Genomic DNA, 17959 nt, shown 5'->3' with positions numbered 1-17959 from the left:
GTTTAGTGGGAACAAACTTTCTGTTTAGGATGGTGAACAAGTTCTTTAAGTAGGTAATGCTGATAACTGCATAAGATTGTGAATTTACTTAATGCCACTGAATTGTACTCAAATGTGGTTAAAATGGTAAATTTTATGTACATTTTACCACACTATAACAAGTAATATGTGTTCAAAGTTGAAAAATAGAAAGTATCAATTAAACAATAATTATGTTTAATATAGTCATGATCCAACCATCAGTATGACTACTATTAATATTTAAAGTTTGAGTGTCTTGTTCTGTAAAATAAAAATAATATAGTGCTATATCAGAAGGTTATTATGAAGTTTTTATGAAATAATTTATGTAAATGACTTAGCACAATGAATGTTAGCTGTTATTGCAGCTATTATTTGATAGTTTTACACACATGACTGTAATCTGCTGCTTTTTTTTAATAGAATCTTAATCTATCACTCAGACTGGAGTGCAGTGGTGTGATCATAGCTCACTGCAGCCTCTTACCATTGGGCTCAAGTGATCCTCCTACCTCAGCTTCTGGAGTAGCTTGGAATACAGGTGCATGTCACCCTACCTGGCTTATTTTTTAAAATTGCTTTTCTTGCAAAGGTAAGTTCTCACTACATTGTCCATGCTGGTTTCAAACTCCTGAACTCAAGAGATTCTCCTGCCTTGGCCTCCCAAAGTGTTGGGATTATAGGCAGGAGCCACCACGCCTGACCTAATCTGCTCTTTTCAACCTAACAATACATTAGGAACATACTTTCATGTCCATAAAAAGACACATGATTTGTTACTTATGAACACTCTTTCATTGTAAGGAAATAAATGTGAATGCAGAGTTTAGCTACAATGCTATTTATCACAGCATTGCTTATGCTAGAGAAAAACTGGAAACTCTCTAGATATCCTATGATCGGAGATAGAGCTTACAGGTGTAGAACCAAGAGCTCAGAAAGGCTAAGGAACTCATTCAGAATTACACAGAGGGAGCCGAAACTCAAACTTGACCCTTTCATTGCAAATGTTATGCTGTGTCTCTTAACACAGCCCTTTTGATTATCAAGCCGTTAACCATCAGTATCATTTAGACAAGAGGTTAGACACTGACTTTTTTGGAAGACAGAACTTTGTTCACCTGGAAGGAATTCTTGCTCTCCCCTCTATCAGTTGTCCCAGCAAAAGGTATTTTGTTCCAACATATGCACCTATTTTACTCTCAAACCATCATCTAGTCAGGTGCCCTACCCACACCAGATGTTTTGAATAAGTGGCAACTTTATCCTGGGAGACTCTTAGTCAAATTACTCTTCGTAGGCTTAAAGTCCCCTTAATACTCAAAATATATTAATAACTTTTCCCACTATTCATAAAAAGGTTAAATGACACATTGTAGCAATTCTCAAGTAAATCTCCTCAGGATCACTGCTCATTGCTTTTTTTCATATAGAGAAAAAATCACAACATAGCAACAAATGGAACATAATGCTTGCAAAATTTCTTTGGGTAATCTTTGTTCAGAACTTACTTGAGTTTTCTTCCCTCAAAAGGGGCTTCAAGAAAGAAAACGTACATGAGCTTATGTTTAATGTTGCTACCAAAGAAGAGAGAATTACCTGCCTTTTCCACCTGGCTCAGAGACACATTACGGATGCTGGTGATAACAGCATTGAACAAAGTGTGAGCATGTGCACACACAACACACACACCTCCCCTCCCGGAGTCTACATTCTAATGAGGAAAGATAACGTAAATGAAATAAATTAGTAAGAGAGTATGCTTCTTGGTGTGAGAAAAGTGAAGATAGCAGAGCATCATGAAATTAATGTACGGCATAACTGGAACAGGAACTTTAAAATTATATATGTATTCACAACATGAATTAATATCCAAAAATAAACTAAAGCTTATAAAGGAAAAAAGATCATGTATTGACTTGGATCTCTCAGAATCTTTGTATCATATAGGGAAAATTAAACCTTCTTGCTAAAGATCGATACTTTTGCAACTTTTCATGAAGTTCAGTGACAGAGTAGTACACATCCAGTCCTGGCGGGTGGGGGACATGTGTTATTCTAAGTTGGTGCTAAGGGAACACTAGTTCATAAAAGTGAAGCGCAAATCCAAACCTACATGCTTGGTGCTGGTTTCTTCAGATTTCACTACCTCTTCTTTGCTCTATAGCTCTCTGCTCTGAGGCCACCAACTCCCCTCTTCAGCACACCAGACCATCATTTTAATAAGAGCTGATTTGTAAATAGCGTCTCCCTCACTCTGTCACTACCCCCCTTTGGCCAGGCTCCTACTTGTCTGCTCAATGGCACAGATGCGGCTTTGAGCTGAGTGGGACCAGGCAGCTATTAGCAGCAAATCCAGTGAGGGAAATTAATGAAGGGGACAACTAATAAAAGACAGCTCAGGACAGCCAGACTAACTTGCTCCGAGCAGTAATTAACTTTTTTTTTTTATTTTTTTTTTTAGCTCTTGAAGGTAAATATGCCATCGGCACTGGTCCAGTCTAACTCTTCTTGATTAAAAAAAAAAAGTAGAGCTATTCATGGGGAGCTGAGACTTAATATGTTTTCCCCCCAAGAAGAACAATTTTAAATTACTGTGTGATGTGTTTATAGGTGCGTGATGTCCAAATCCAGAGACACCTTTAAAGATCCAGGAGAAAGGAGGCAGATAAAGGAATATGACTCTCTGAACAAAAGAAATTGTCATCCCCTGCTTGAAAGCAGCTTAAAAGAGAGAAACCTTTTTCAAATATTTACTTCTCAGGGGAGGATCCAAGATGGCCGAATAGGAACAGCTCCGGGGTGCAGTTCCCAGCAAGAACAAGGCAGAGGGTGAGAGCTCATCACATTTCCAAACAAATTTTCACTGCCCACAGACCAGGAGATTCCCGGGCAGAAAAGCACCATGAGTTTTTAGCACAGCAGTTTCAGTCTGTGCTGAATTGGTGCACAGAAACTCACACAGATCTGGGCAGCCAGGCTGTTTCAACTGGCGCCTGAAATGCCTGGGAGACAGAGCCGCCCATTCAACTGAAAGGGAGGAAGCAGAGACAGGGAGCCAGGAGATCTGGCTCAGCAGGTACCACCCCCACAAAGCAAGCAATCTGAAACTCTCTGGATTGAGAGTTTTGCAGCAAGCACAGCTGGACCCAGGATGGTCCAGCCCAGTGGGGAGAAGGGTGACCACCACTACCGTGGCAGTTCACACAGCAGCTGAGCAGAGCCTCTGACAGCTCAGCAACACCTCTGCTGTAGACTGTTACTAGAGTACTCGTTGTAGGGCACGGCATCTATGAAAAAAGGCAGCAGCATGACAACAACTTATAAATAAAGCCAACCTTCCTATGGCAGACAACCTGGGAAAAAAGGCAGTTATAAGTTCCACTGCAGCAGACTTAAAAGTACCTGCCCAGCAGCTCTGCATGGAATAATGGAGCTCCCAGCACAGCACTTGAGCTCCTATTAGGGACAGACTGTCTCCTCAAGCAGCTCCCCAACCCTCATATACCCAAAGAGACACCTCATAAAGGAGAGCTCAGGCTATCTGGCAGGCACCCTTCTGACACAAAGACAACAGAAGAAGAAACCAGCAGCAACCCTTACTGTTCTGCAGCCCCCGTGGGTGATCCCCAGGCAAGAAGGGTCTTGAGTGGCCCTCCAGCAGTCCTGCAGCAGAGGGCCCTGACTGTTCGAAGGAAAACTAAGAAACAGAAAAAAATAACTTCATTATCAACAAAAAAGACATCCACTCAGAGACCTCATCTGAAAATCACCAACTACAAAGACCGCAGGTAGAGAAAGGCACTAAGATGGGAAGAAACCAGCACAAAAAGGATGAAAACACCAAAAACCAGAACGCCTCTCCTCCTCCAAAGGATCACAACTCCTCACCAGCTAGGATCAAAGATGGATAGAGAATGAATCTGATGAATTGACAGAAACAGGTTTCAGAAGGTGGGTAATAACAAACCTCTCAGAGCTAAAAAAAAAAAAAAAAAAACATGTGCTAACCCAATGCAAAGAAACTAAGAACCTAGAAAAAAGGTTAGATGAGATGCTAACTAGAATAAACAGCTTAGAGAAGAATACAAATGACTTGATGGAGCTGAAAAACACAGCACAAGAACTTCACAAACCATACACAAGTTTCAATAGCCAAATTGACCAAGCAAAAGAAAGGATATCAGGGATTGAAGATCAATTCAATGAAATAAAAAAGAGAAGGCAAGAACAGAGGAAAGAGTGAAAAGAAATGAACAAAGCCTCCAAGAAATACGGAACTATGTGAAAAGACCTAAGCTACATTAATGTGACGGAGAGAATGAATCCAAGCTGGAAAACACTCTTCAGGATATTATCCAGGAGAACTTCCCCAACCTAGCAAGCCAGGCCACCAATCAAGTCCAGGAAATACAGAGAACAGCACAAAGATATTCCTCAAGAAGAGCAACCCCAAGGCACACAATCATCAGATTCACCAGGGTTGAAATAAAACAAAAAATGCCAAGGGCCACCAGAGAGAAAGGTCAGGTTACCCACAAAGGGAAGTCCATCAGACTCACAGCAAATCACTTGTCAGAAACCCTACAAGCCAGAAGAGAGTGGGACCCAATATTCAGCATCCTTAAAGAAAAGAACTTTCAGGCAGCAAAACACACTGCCATGTGTGTACCTATGCAACTATCTTGCATGTTCTGCACATGTACCCCAAAACCTAAAATGCAATTAAAAAAAAAAGAAAAGAACTTTCAACCTAGAATTTCATATCCAGCCAAACTAAGCTCATAAGCGAAGGAGAAAGAAAATCCTTTACGGTCAAGCAATTGCCGAGAGATTTCATCACCACCAGGCCTGACTTGCAAGAGCTTCTGAAAGAGCACTAAACAAAGAAAGGAGCAACCAGTACCAGCCACTCCAAAAACATACCAAATGGTAAAGACCATCGACACAATGAAAAAATGTGTAAACTAATGGGCAAAACATCCAGCTAGCATCAAAATGGCAGGATCAAATTCACACATAACAATGTTAACCTTAAATGTCAATGGACTAAATGCCCCAATCAATAGACACAGACTGGCAAATTGGATAAAAAGTCAAGACCCATCAGTGTGCTGTATCCAGGAAACCCATCTCAAGTGCAAGGACACACATACGCTCAAAATAAAGGGATGGAGGAAGATTTACCAAGCAAATAGAGAACAAAAAAAAAAACAGGAGTTGCAATCCTAGTCTCTGATAAAATACACTTTAAACCAACAAAGATCAAAAGAGGCAAAGAAGGGCATTAGATAATGGTAAAATGATCAATTCATCAAGAAGAGCTAACAATCCTAAAAGATACGCACCCAATAAAGGTGCACCCAGGTACATAAAGCAAGTTGTTAATGACCTACCAGGAGACAGACTCCCACACAATGATAGTGGGAGATTTTAACACTCCACTGTCAAGATTAGACAGATCAACAAGACAGAAAATTAACAAGGATATCCAGGACTTGAACTCAGATCTGGACCAAGCAGACCTAATACACATCTACAGAACTCTCCACCACAAATCCACAGAATATATATTATTCTCAACACCACATTGCAACTACTCTAAAATTGACAACATAATTGGAAGTAAATCACTTCTCAGCAAATGCAAAAGAATGGAAATCATAACAAACAGTCTCTCAATCAAATCAGAACTCAGAATTAAGGGCAATCAAATTAGAACTCAGAATTAAGAAACAAATTCAGAACCGCACAGCATCATGGAAACTGAACAACTGACTCCTGAACATCGACTGGATAAACACTGAAATGAAGGCAGAAGTAAAGATGTTCTTTGAAACCAATGAGAACAAAGGCACAACATACCAGAATCTCTGGGACACATTTAAAGAAGTATCGAGAGGGAAATTTATAGCAATAAGTGCCCACATGAGAAGTGAGGAAAGATCTAAAATTGACACTGTATCATCAAAATTGAAAGAGCTAAAGGAGCAAGATCAAAAAAACTGAAAAGCTAGCAGAAGACAAGAAATAACTAAGATAAGAGCAGAACTGACGGAGATAGAGACACAAAAAAACCCTTCAAAAAATCAATAAATCCAGGAGCTGGTTTTTCAAAAAGTTCATTAAAATAGACTACTAGCCAGATGAATAAAAAAGAAAAGGGAGAAGAATCAAATAGATGCAATAAAAAATGATAAAGGGGATATCACCACTGATCCACAGAAATACAAACTACAATCAGAGATTACTATAAATAACTCTATGCACATAAACAGTAAACCTGGAAGAAACGGATAAATTCCTGGACACTTGGACCCTCCCAATCCTAAACTGAGAAGACATTGAAACCTTGAATAGACTAATATCAAGGGCTGAAGTTGAGTCAGCAATTAATAGCCTACCAACCAAAACAAGTCCAGGTCCAATGGGTTCACAGCCAAATTCTACCAGACGTACAAAGAGGAGCTGGTACCATTCCTTCTGAAACTATTCAAACAATCCAAAAAGAGGGAATCATTCCCAAATCATTTTATGAGACCAGCATCATCCTGATACCAAAACCTGGCAGACTCAACAAGAAAAAAAAACTTCAGGCCAATATCCATGATGAACATAGATGCAAAAATCTTCAATACAATACTGGCAAGCCGATTGCAACAGCACATCAGGAAGCTTATCCACCATGATCAAGTAGGCTTCATCCCAGGGATGCAAGGCTGGTTCAACATATGCAAGTCTATAAACGTAATCCATTACATAAACAGAACCAAAGACAAAAACCACATGATTATCTTAATTGATGCAGAGAAGGCCTTCGACAAAATTCAACAGCCCTTTATGCTAAAAACTCTCAATAAACTAGGTATTGAAGGAACATATCTCAAAACAATAAAAGCTATTCACGACAAACCTACAGCCAATATCATACTGAATGGGCAAAACTGGAAGCATTCCCTTTGAAATCCAGCACTAGACAAGGATGACCTCTTTTACCACTCCTATTCAATATAGTACTGGAAGTTCTAGTCAGAGCAAATAGGCAAGAAAAAAAGGGGGGTATTCAGTTAGGAAAAAAGGAAGTCAAATTATCTCTATTTGCAGATGACATAATTGTATATTTAGAAGACCCTATCATCGCAGCCCAAAATCTCCTTAAACTGATAAGCAACTTCAGCAAAATCTCAGAATACAAAATCAATGTGCAGAAATCACAAGCATTCCTACACACCAATAACAGACTTAAAGAGAACCAAATCAAAAATGAACTGCCATTCACAATTGCTACAAAGAGAATAAAATACCTAGGAATATAACTAACAAGGAACATAAAGGATCTCTTCAAGGAGAACTACAAACCACTGCTCAATGAAGTAAGAGAGGACACAAACAGATGGAGAAACATTCCACGTTCATGGTTAGGAAGAATCAATATCGTGAAAATGGCCATACTGCCCAAAGTAATTTACAGATTCAATGCTATCCCCATCAAGCTACCAATGACCTTCTTTACAGAACTGGAAAAAAAACACCTTAAACTTCATATGGAACCAAATGAGAGCCCACATAGCCAAGTCAATTCTAAGCAAAAAGAACACAGTGGGAGACATCATATTACTGAACTTCAAACTATACTACAAGGCTACAGTAATCAAAACAGCATGGTACTGGTACCAAAACAGAGATATAGACCAATGGAACAGAACAGAGGCCTCGGAGGCAACACAGCCATTCAATATTTGACAAACCTGACATAAACAAGCAATGGGGAAAGGATTCCCTGTTTAATAAATGGTATTGGGAAAACTGGCTAGCTATGTGCAGAAAGCAGAAATTGGACCCCTTCTTGACACTTTACACTAAAATTAACTCCAGATTGATTAAAGACTTAAACATAAGACCTAACACCATAAAACCCCTAGAAGAAAATCTAGGCAAAATTATTCAGGACATAGGCAAGAACTTCATGACCAAAACACCAAAAGCATTGTCAACAAAACTGAAAATAGACAAATGGGACCTAATTAAACTCCAGAGCTTCTGTACAGCAAAAGAAACAATCATTAGATTAAACCAGCAACCAACAGAATGGGAAAAAATTTTCACAATCTACCCATCTGACAAATGGCTAATATCCAGAATCTACAAAGAACTGAAACAGATTTACAAGAAAAAAACAAGCAAACTCATCCAAAAGTGGCAAAGGATATGAACAGACACTTTCCAAGACATGTATGAGGCCAACAAACATATGAAAAAATGCTCATCATCACTGATTATTAGAGAAATGCAAATCAAAACCATATTGAGATACGACCTCACACCAGTTAGAATGGCAATCATTAAAAATATCTGGAGACAACAGATGCTGGAGAGGATGTGGAGAAATAGGAACACTTTTACACTGTTGGTGGGAGTATAAACTAGTTCAAACATTGTGGAAGACAGTGTGGCGATTCCTCAAGGCCTTAGAAATAAAAATTCCATTTGACCCAGCAATCCCATTACTGGGTATATAGCCAAAGGATTACAAATCATTCTGTTATAAAGACACATGCACACGTATATTTATAGCAGCACTGTTTACAATAACAAAGACCTGAAACCAACCCAAATGCCCATCAATAATAGACTGGATAATGAAAATGTGGCACATACACACCATGGAATTCTATGCAGCCATAAAAAGTGATGAGTTTGTGTCCTTTGTAGGGACATGGATGAATCTGGAAACCATCATTCTCAGCAAACTGACACAAGAACAGAAAATCAAACACTGCATGTTCTCACTCATAGGTGGGTGTTGAACAATGACAATACATGGACACAGGGAGGGGAGCCTCACACACTAGGGTCTGTTGGGGGGCTAAGGGACGGACAGCGGGAGGGTGGTGAAGTCAGGGAGGGATAACATGGGGAGAAGTGCTAGATGTAGGTGACAGAGGGATGGAAGAAGCAAACCACATTGCCATGTATGTACCTATGCAACAATCCTGCATGATCTGCACATGTACCCCAGAACCTAAAGTACAATTAAATAAATAAATATTTACCTCTCTTTCCCACCTAAAATAATTAACCTCTTTTCAGTGCAAGTGCTGAATGAAAAACAAAATTTAATCCAAGTCACATGACAAGTCTTAGATATCAGTGCTAAATATTAGCTTAGCTTGAGAGACTTTTCAGTTGCCTTCTTCAAGCTTCCACTTTTCATTCTTTAAAAAAACCACACAAGTTAAAATGTGGTGTCTTAAAGTATTTTTGAAAATTAATGCAGACACTTTGAAAAGTAAAATCTTTCTAAAGATATATCAAGATAAATCTGTGAGATTCCGTCTAAAAGTGTTTCTAAAAGCAAACCTATTGTACTTTACAAAAAAGAAAAGTGAAGCTGGAAGAGAGTTTGGAAATACCTGGTATAACCATAAATATTTGTTCTAACCTTAGGCCTCATATACCAGGCTAAGAGACCTACTCACAATTATACAGCCACTCAGGAACAGAAAGGACTCTAACCACTCAGTCCAATGCTCCGGCTTCTTTAAAAAAAAAACAAAAACCATCACATACTCTAAGTTAGTAAGCTATTTACAGTACTTCAATTTAATGTGTAGTTTAATCACATTGTTCTTTTAAGATTTTGTACAACAGGATCAAATTGTACATAACAATGAATTTTATCCTTGGCCTCAGAAATCATTCTACTCTTCAAACTGTCCTCCAAACCCATTGAACTACCTCTGGCCCATTCTGGAAAAGAATAGGGCAAAAAACAGTATTACCTGCAGGACTCGGTCAAACCATCTATTCAGACAAGATGGATTCACTCAGGAGGATTAGGTACCCAGATAATGGGTGCCCTCTTACAAAACTGACCTCAATTTTGCATCAGTCAATAACACTATACTAATTCAGGTAGGCTAAATTATGATGGAATAACAACCAACCACTCAATTTAAGGGGCTTAACTCACAAGTTTTTCTCCCTCATACAACATCCACTATGAGTTTAGGTGACTCATGAGGACCACTCTTCTTTACGTGGTCACACAGAAGCCCAACTAGCTTTGATATTTTGGCCTTACTATCTTTAGGCAAGAGCAAGATAGAGACAAGAGATGGAGCCTCACTCAGTTATAAATGATCTGAGCATACCCAGAGGGATTAGAGACTCAGATATGGCAAAGACTAGGAACATCCTCCACAATATCCAGCAGTAGCGCTTTGTCAGGTGAAACGCAATTAACTGAACATCATGGAATAAAAGGCAATAGCAATCTTTATTTTATTTTATTCTATTTTTTATTTACTTTGAGAAAGGTTCTCACTCTGTCACCCAGGCTGGAGTGCAGTGGTGCAATTATAGCTCACTGCAGCCTTGACCTCCTGAACTCAAGCAATCTTCCTAACTCAACCTTCCAAAAAGTTGGTACAACAGGCATGCAACACCATGCTGGCTAATTTTAAAATGTTTTGTAGAGACAAGATTTCCCTAAATAGTCCAGGCTGGTCTTAAACTCCTCAAGCAATCCTCCCACCTCAGCCTCCCAAAGTGCAGAAATTACAGGTGTGAGCCACCATGCCAGGCCTCTTCAAGCTTTAAATTGTGTTTCCTGGAGCTTGTAAAAATACTGCCTACTATGTAGGAGAGGGCACTGTAGGACAAGAAATAGTTCTACTTAAACCATAATATAATGCAAAAGGACAACGAAGTGAATAATCTATGACTATGAATATTAATAGATTCTGTGAGATGACAGTGAGACACTTCATGGTCATTGCCTTGTTGAATATTGTATTGAGTCTTGCAATCTTTTCAAATTTGCTAACAAAATTTCCAGAATTTGAAAATGTGTAATGAATACAAAAGGGTGGAAAAGCTCAATGTTTATGATTACTCTTCTTCCAGTCTCTTACCAAAATAGAGTAACATGAGAATCAAAATGCCCTTGGGGAGGGTTTCAGTCATTTTACTGAGGTGGAGGAATAAGGGTATTAAAGAAAATTGAATCTTTGACTTTTTTCCTTAGAAAGTTAAAGAAGCAGGCCTGGCACTTGACTCACACCTGTAATCCCAGCACTTTTGGAGGCTGAGCCAGGTAAATCACTTGAGGCCAGGAGTTCCAGACCAGCCTTGGCCAACATGGTGAAACCCCATCTACTAAAAATACAAAAATTAGCTGGGCATGGTGGCACGAGCCTGTAATCCCTGATACTTGGAAGCCTGAGGCACAAGAATCCCTTGAACACCGGAGGCAGAGGCTGCAGTGAGCCAAGATCCTGTTACTGCACTCCAGCGTTGGGGACTCCATCTCAAAGAAAAAAAGAAGCAGGCTGGAGCAGTAACCACACCTATAATCACAGCACTTTTGGAGGCTGAAGTGGGAGGGTCGCTTGAGACCAAGAATTCAAAACTTGCCTGGGCAACATAGGAGAGCCCTCATCTCTATGAAAAATTAAAAGATTAGCTGGATGTGGGGGTATATGCCTGTAGTCCCAGCTACTCAGGAGGCTGACGTGGAAGAATCACTTGAGCCCAGTAAGTGGAGGCAACAGTGATGCAGGATGGTTCTACTACCCTCTACCCTGGGTGACAGAGTGAGACTCTGTCTCAAAAAAGAAAAAGTAAATAAAAGTAAGCAGAGGCAGCAATTGCCTAATTACCTGGAGAATTATATCCAGTCATTGTCACCACAGATATTTTCTCAAATCTTCTTTCTAAAGTAATACGGTAATTACCACACTACCTATATTGTTATGAAAGTGTCAGCAAGATCCAGAGTAATGTGGAGGTCAAAAGGGTACCACTGTCCAGCGCCTTCATCAGTTCAGCCTCACTTTCTAGAGTTCAGAACAAAATGATTCTGAAAACCCTAGGACATTTAAAAACCCTCCCCAATGTAGAACAAAAAAGCCTAAGATGCCAGAACAGTTCTACTCAAGGAGACCAGAACCCCCTTTAAAATTGTTTGCTTACAGAATAGTAAAATTCATTTTTCACTATACCCTTTCTGAGACTCCCAGACTGAAAATGTCAGGTGGAGTTTCCTAGATCTACTGAAAATTATAGGAAGGAGCTTCTATTGCAGATGCCATGAAAAACTCTACTGAACCTGTTTGCCTGTGCATATGCCCAATGTCACACAGAGATATAGTCCAAAATGATCTCCTAATTCAAGAGAAACATTGAATGCAAACTCAGGACTTTGAAGTCTTTACTATTTTTCAAAATTATGTTTTTTCTTGTCTGCTTCCAAGCTGTTGCCATGGTAATTTTGAGGGTTAGGGGAAATATTATTAACTTGGATAGGATGTATTTATTTATTTAGAGACAGAGTCTTGCTCTGACCCCCAGGCTGGAGTCCAGTGGCATTGCAACCTCAGCTCCAGGGTTTAAGCTATTCTCCTGCCTCAGCCATCCAAGTAGCTGGGATTACAGGGGCATACCACCATGCCCAGCTAACTTTTGTATTTTTGGGTTTCGCCATGTTGCTCAAGCTGGTGTAGAATTCCTGGACTCAAGTGATCCTCTCACCTCAGCCTCCCAAAGTGCTGGGATTACAGGCATGAGCCGCTCTGCCTGGCCTAGAGAGGTTTGATATTTTTTTAAAACGCCTTTTTGATCACATTCTAGGCACTGTCACATGAAAAAAAGTATTAATGCATTAATACAATGATTATCTAAATTTTACAGTTAGCCTTTCCTTCAGTTAGTTTCACAGTTATGTTCAAAGTTTTATCTCATTTTAGTTCTTTCCCAAATTATCTGGAACATAAGGCAAAAATAAATAAATCATATCTTTGCATTGAATCAACTTTCTTGTATTGGTTTGCATGTGATGTTTCAGTAGATGTAAAAATTTGAAAAAACACAAGATTAAATTAAACTCATCTCAGAATCCTTCATGTCTGATTACTTCAATGCATAGCAAGATTTATGTATTGCAAGGGGGGAAAAAAAAGTAAAGAAAGCAATGGCAAGCCTGTGGGGTTACTCTTTTGTCACACTGGCACTAGTTTGGCTTCTTTGGGCTATTCTTATGCCAAGGAGGCAATAAACCCCCTTGAGAGTCACAGAGCTTCCCCTGGAGCCCTGACGGTGCAGAGAAGCTTTTATGCCAAAATACAATACACAAAGGGATCATAAACACGTTTGAAAAGGAAGATGACCTCTTTGTCACTTGGAATTAGGCTTTATTGCAAGCTGCTGCCATGGAAACCAGCCCCCAGCTCTCTTCATATTTTAAGCCTTCCTGTTCCCATTTTACATGGCAGCACCTTTATTTGATCCTTTCTACATCAAATAAAATAGGTGAAAGGTTTTAGTTCTTTGCTCTATTGTTTAATATCTCCACATTTGCCTTTAGCTATAGAGCAAAAGGGAGTGAAGGTGGAATTGAGAATTTGAGTGCAGATGGGAATAAAAAGAAGGTGATGTTGGAATTATTAGAAAGAAATAGAGACAAACATTGGTGGCACAACGTGCTGTACAATTCGACAAGATCTATCAGAGAAGATATACACTCCGTATTGAATCTTTTAAGAGCCAGCTACAGTCCAAACAGGCTACCCTCGGAGATGTGTCCTTTGGATATAACTTTTTTTTTTTTTTTTTTTTTTGAGACTGAGTTTCACGCTTGTTACCCAGGCTGGAGTGCAATGGCGCGATCTCGGCTGCAACCTCCGCCTCCTGGGTTCAGGCAATTCTCCAGCCTCAGCCTCCTGAGTAGCTGGGATTACAGGCACCCGCCACCATGCCCAGCTAATTTTTTGTATTTTTAGTAGAGACGGGGTTTCACCATGTTGACCAGGATGGTTTCGATCTCTTGACCTCGTGATCCACCCGCCTCGGCCTCCCAAAGTGCTGGGATTACAGGCTTGAGCCACCGCGCCCGGCCGGAAATAACTTTTAACGTGTTGCCTCTTGATTTTTTGCATGGCTGGACTTCCATGTGCAGTAAGAAGAGAATCTCCCAGGTAACACGAATCTAAAGAGCTGCCTCTAAAGTCGAGCCTTAAAAGTATATTTCCATTGGAAAGAACTGTGGATTCCGGGTTCTTTTATTTCCTAAGAAATATATAACTTTTGTAAGAAACTGACTACCCAGAAAACCGAATGCTTATATAGTTACAGCCTTGAAAAGTAAAAGGCAAATATAACCAAGTAAAAAGAGAATTGTCGATGAGCTAACCACCGCTGAAGCTCTGCCATCCAAAAGGTGCTCGGACATCTGAAGACTGGCCCGGGGTCAGTTCGGTGAGATGCGGGGCTGAGGAGAAGGAGTGGGACCCTGGACGCGCAGGTGTTTCAAGGATCCTCCTCCTTTACCCCTTCCATCTCTGACTTCCTCTCCGATTTGGATCCCGGGAGGCCCAGCATCTCTCACGCAGTTGACACCTCTCCAGGCTGGAGCGCGAAGCCGTCGCCTGTCCGGGTGCTCAGGCAGGCCTGGCCTTTCACTCGGTGTTCTCAGTAGTCCAAGTTGGCATTTCTCCTTTCGCGCTCTGAGCAGCTAGAGAAGCAGAGAGTGCGAGCGAAAGCAGACAGAACCACCCCATCTCCCCTCCCCCGATCCTGGCACCAAGACTGGGGGAAAAAGTCATTTGTTGTAACGCACACACCATCAGGATTCTTTCCCACTCCATCCTCCCGACTCACGCCACCTTGTAGGGAAATAATAGGTTCGGCTACACTGGCTTTCGAAATCTGCGTTCCGGATGACTGAATTTCTTTGCTCGCCTCTCCTGTCGGGGACCATCTGAAACTGCCTCCAAGCTGCCTTCCCAGGGAACCCCCCTATCCCCCACTCATTCCACTAGGGGACTGAAGAGCACTCACTTCAGCGTATTCCATAAGATGAACCCCATCCCGGCTGGAGAAACCAAACTGGGAAGAAAAAAACGCGTGCAGGGAGAGGAGGACCGCTCCTGCAGACCTGGCCCCTCCTTGGCCCCGGGGGACCCCTGCCGGTGCCCACTCGGAGCCACGTGGGGCGGCCCCAAGGGAAATGCACCATCCCCCAACCCAAGCGCTTTGGAAAAGAAACTGCAAAGAACAATAAGAAGCATGGGGTGGGGGCCGAGGGGGGGGGGGCGGTGGGGTGATGGGAACTCTGGTCTTTCATCCCTCCTTTTTTGGACATTCCTTAAGTTTAATCATTAAAGTGGATCCTTTAAAAAGGAGGCAGCAGCTTAACGCTGCTGTTTCTGACAATCTGCCCCACACACTGTCAGCGAAGTGAAAGATTTGGATCTAGCTTTGTTGCTTCGCTACCAATAGCAGACTTGGGGAGACCAAACCTCGGATTTCTGGCCACATCAAAGCACTGATTATGCAAATACCCATTTTTTTTAAGAATAAAAGAAAATGGAGGGGGAATTATTTATCACACAATGAACCCCCTGCCGGGGCGGGAAACAATAGATCAGACCCGGTAGCCCTTCTAGCCCCAGGCTGGGGGAACGGGAAGGGGGGGGGGTATTGGAGCCCTCACGTTTTATTGGTCTAACCTAATTTCACTAATTCTCTTTTCACACATTTCTTTGGCGGATTCGGAGGCCGGGACTTTCATGCTCCCGGGAGCACCCTGCATTGGCGCTATTCAAGAGCTGCCCGCTTTATTTAATTAATACATTCAAAGCTCGCTTGGGAGCCCGAGGGGGCTCGGGGGAGACCGAGGCCGGCGGTGAGGAGGAGGCGCTTTTAACCGGTTCCAGGTGTCGGTGCCCAGAAGTCACAACCGGCCCAAGGGTGTGTAATGCAGGGGGTTGTACCCAGCGGGTGAGGGCGCCGCATCTCCCAGCCTCGCCCTCCAGCCCGGCCCTTTAGCTGCCGGGAGCTTGTGACCCAGACTGGCTGGTGGGCGGGTGAAGCCGGCCTTGGCCCTAGACGCCCTTCCTGGGCCATCGGACCAGGCTTTGGGAAGTGCCGAATGGGCCTTTGCTCCCTCCTGGCCAAGGCCGCCCAAGGCCTTAGCCTTAGTTGGGGCACCGGGGCGCCCACCCGGCTCTCACTCCAGGTGCAGCGGGCCCGGGGAGCCTCAGCACCTCCTCCTGCCTCCGGCTGAGCCTGGGTCCGGCTCCCGTGGCGGCCCCATCGGTTGGCAGTCCGCCTCTCTACTTTTTTTTTCTCTACTTCTTGGCACTCAGATGGATGTATTTAAAATCTAGTGAAGGAAAAATTAGCCGTAACAAGGCCTGGGCATTTTAGAACAAATAAATACAACCAATCCTGGAACGCCGGCCGAGCTAAAGCTACGCTCCAATGAGGACAGGACCCACCTTCGTGCCTCACTCCACTTAGGAAACGCTAAGCTGGCGTTGGAAAGATCTAGCAACACTGGCAGTCTGGGACTGTCACCGGAAGAAAATCTCCACAGCGTTGTTTGAAGTGTCTCTCATCAGAGAGCCAACAGAAATAGAACGCTGTGGCCCCGTGGCTCCGAGGCCTGCAAACCTGCTTGGTGCACACAGATCCAGCTCATCACAGCGCGGTCACAATGTCGGGAGGGAAATGGATAAAATGGGAAAATGATTTTGTTGCCTACTGCAGAAGCAGCGGCTTCGACCCTCTAATTGTACTCATTCCTACTGGGAAGGGAAGAGAAAGACTGGGCTCAGGACACAGGGTGTGAAGGTTGCAACGGTGCTGAGGCAGTCAGAAGCTCTTTCTTACTTATTAGACGCCATAAAAAATAATTGCACCAATTTAGTGTGAAATAGGATGTGTTCTAGATGGGGAAGAGAAAGCCTGAGTGTGAACTGCTGATTGTAGATGGAAGCCCTGGCATTCAGGATGTGCCTGTTTGTGTGTAATGGGGACGTACAAGCTCCGGCTTTGAGAACTTGAACAAGACTCTGGACCTGGAAGAAGTGTGTAAAGTCATCTAGGTCAAGAGTGAAGTCTCTATTAGCTTTATTAGCTTTATTCAGAGCTAGGATTATTAAATCGTCTGTCCATCCCTGCCTCTCCAACTGAGCCATTAGGGTCATCTTTTTATGGGATGGCTTCACCAATTGAGAAGGTTTACCATAGTCGGAGGTGTAGGTTCACTTGAAATTTTGTCATGAAGTCTTTCTTTGGCAAGTTTCCAAAGGAAGCATCATGTAACACCATATGTAACATCATCAACAGAAGCCGCATTGGTCAGCACCAAATCTGATGTTTTCAAACGATCATATTATATGATTCCTTTGCTTGGTGGGTTGGCTTTTTAGAAACATAAATGTGAGGCTGGGCGTGTAAAACCAGCACTTTGGGAGGCCAAGGCAGGTGGATCACAAGGTCAGGAGTTCGAGGCCAGCCTGGCCAACATGGTAAAACCCTGTCTCTACCAAAAACACAAAAATTAGTCGGGTGTGGTGGTGCACGCCTGTAATCCCAGCTACTCAGGAGGCTGAGGCAGAAGCATCACTTGAACCTCGGAGGCAGAAGTTGCAGTGAGCCTAGATCAGAGCAAGACTCATCTCAAAAAAAAAAAAAGTGAATATATGAGAAATATCACTTTCTCCCCTTGTCAGATAATCAAAGAGCAGCTAAGAGTCACACAGTCTTTAAATTAGAAGGGATTTACCAAAAGGCCCCTCATGTTTGCCTATAAAAATGAAACAACCCTGAGTTAGTTCTTCCTTTGATTAAAATGGAGTTATTAGAGAGGAGTAGTTTCAGATAGACATCTCAGGAGAAATTATTATTGCATTGTGCAGGAGAGTGGAGTATTTAGCCCAAACAGATGCAGGTAAGACATTCATGGGGAGGAGGGCACTGTGAACAACCAAGGTTTAATGTGATCTTTTTCAGCTTGTGTTGTCATAGAAACTCTCTCCCAAGGGGATTAAACCTAGAATGTGGTCAACTTTCATTTGGTCATTTTTGACCCAAAGCCAATCAAAGGTCATCCATTGCTGCTTTGGAGATTGGGGTGTAAGTTAAACCATTT

At 42.1% G+C, this 17959-nt stretch overlaps 1 long non-coding RNA gene across 1 annotated transcript in view; it reads right to left on the bottom strand.

Annotated features, from left to right (window-relative positions):
* Positions 1–16444, bottom strand: part of LOC144581768 (uncharacterized) — a 120774-nt gene extending 104330 nt beyond the window's left edge. Inside the window, exon 1 of the long non-coding RNA XR_013532988.1 lies at positions 16302–16444. This is a non-coding gene — a long non-coding RNA (uncharacterized LOC144581768). The remainder of the gene's footprint in view (positions 1–16301) is intronic.
* Positions 16445–17959: the final 1515 nt, after the last annotated feature.

This window comes from Callithrix jacchus, chromosome 3, assembly GCF_049354715.1.
Source record: "Callithrix jacchus isolate 240 chromosome 3, calJac240_pri, whole genome shotgun sequence".
NCBI classification, from domain to species: Eukaryota; Metazoa; Chordata; class Mammalia; order Primates; family Cebidae; genus Callithrix; species Callithrix jacchus.
This window is presented reverse-complemented; position numbering and strand designations above follow the sequence as displayed.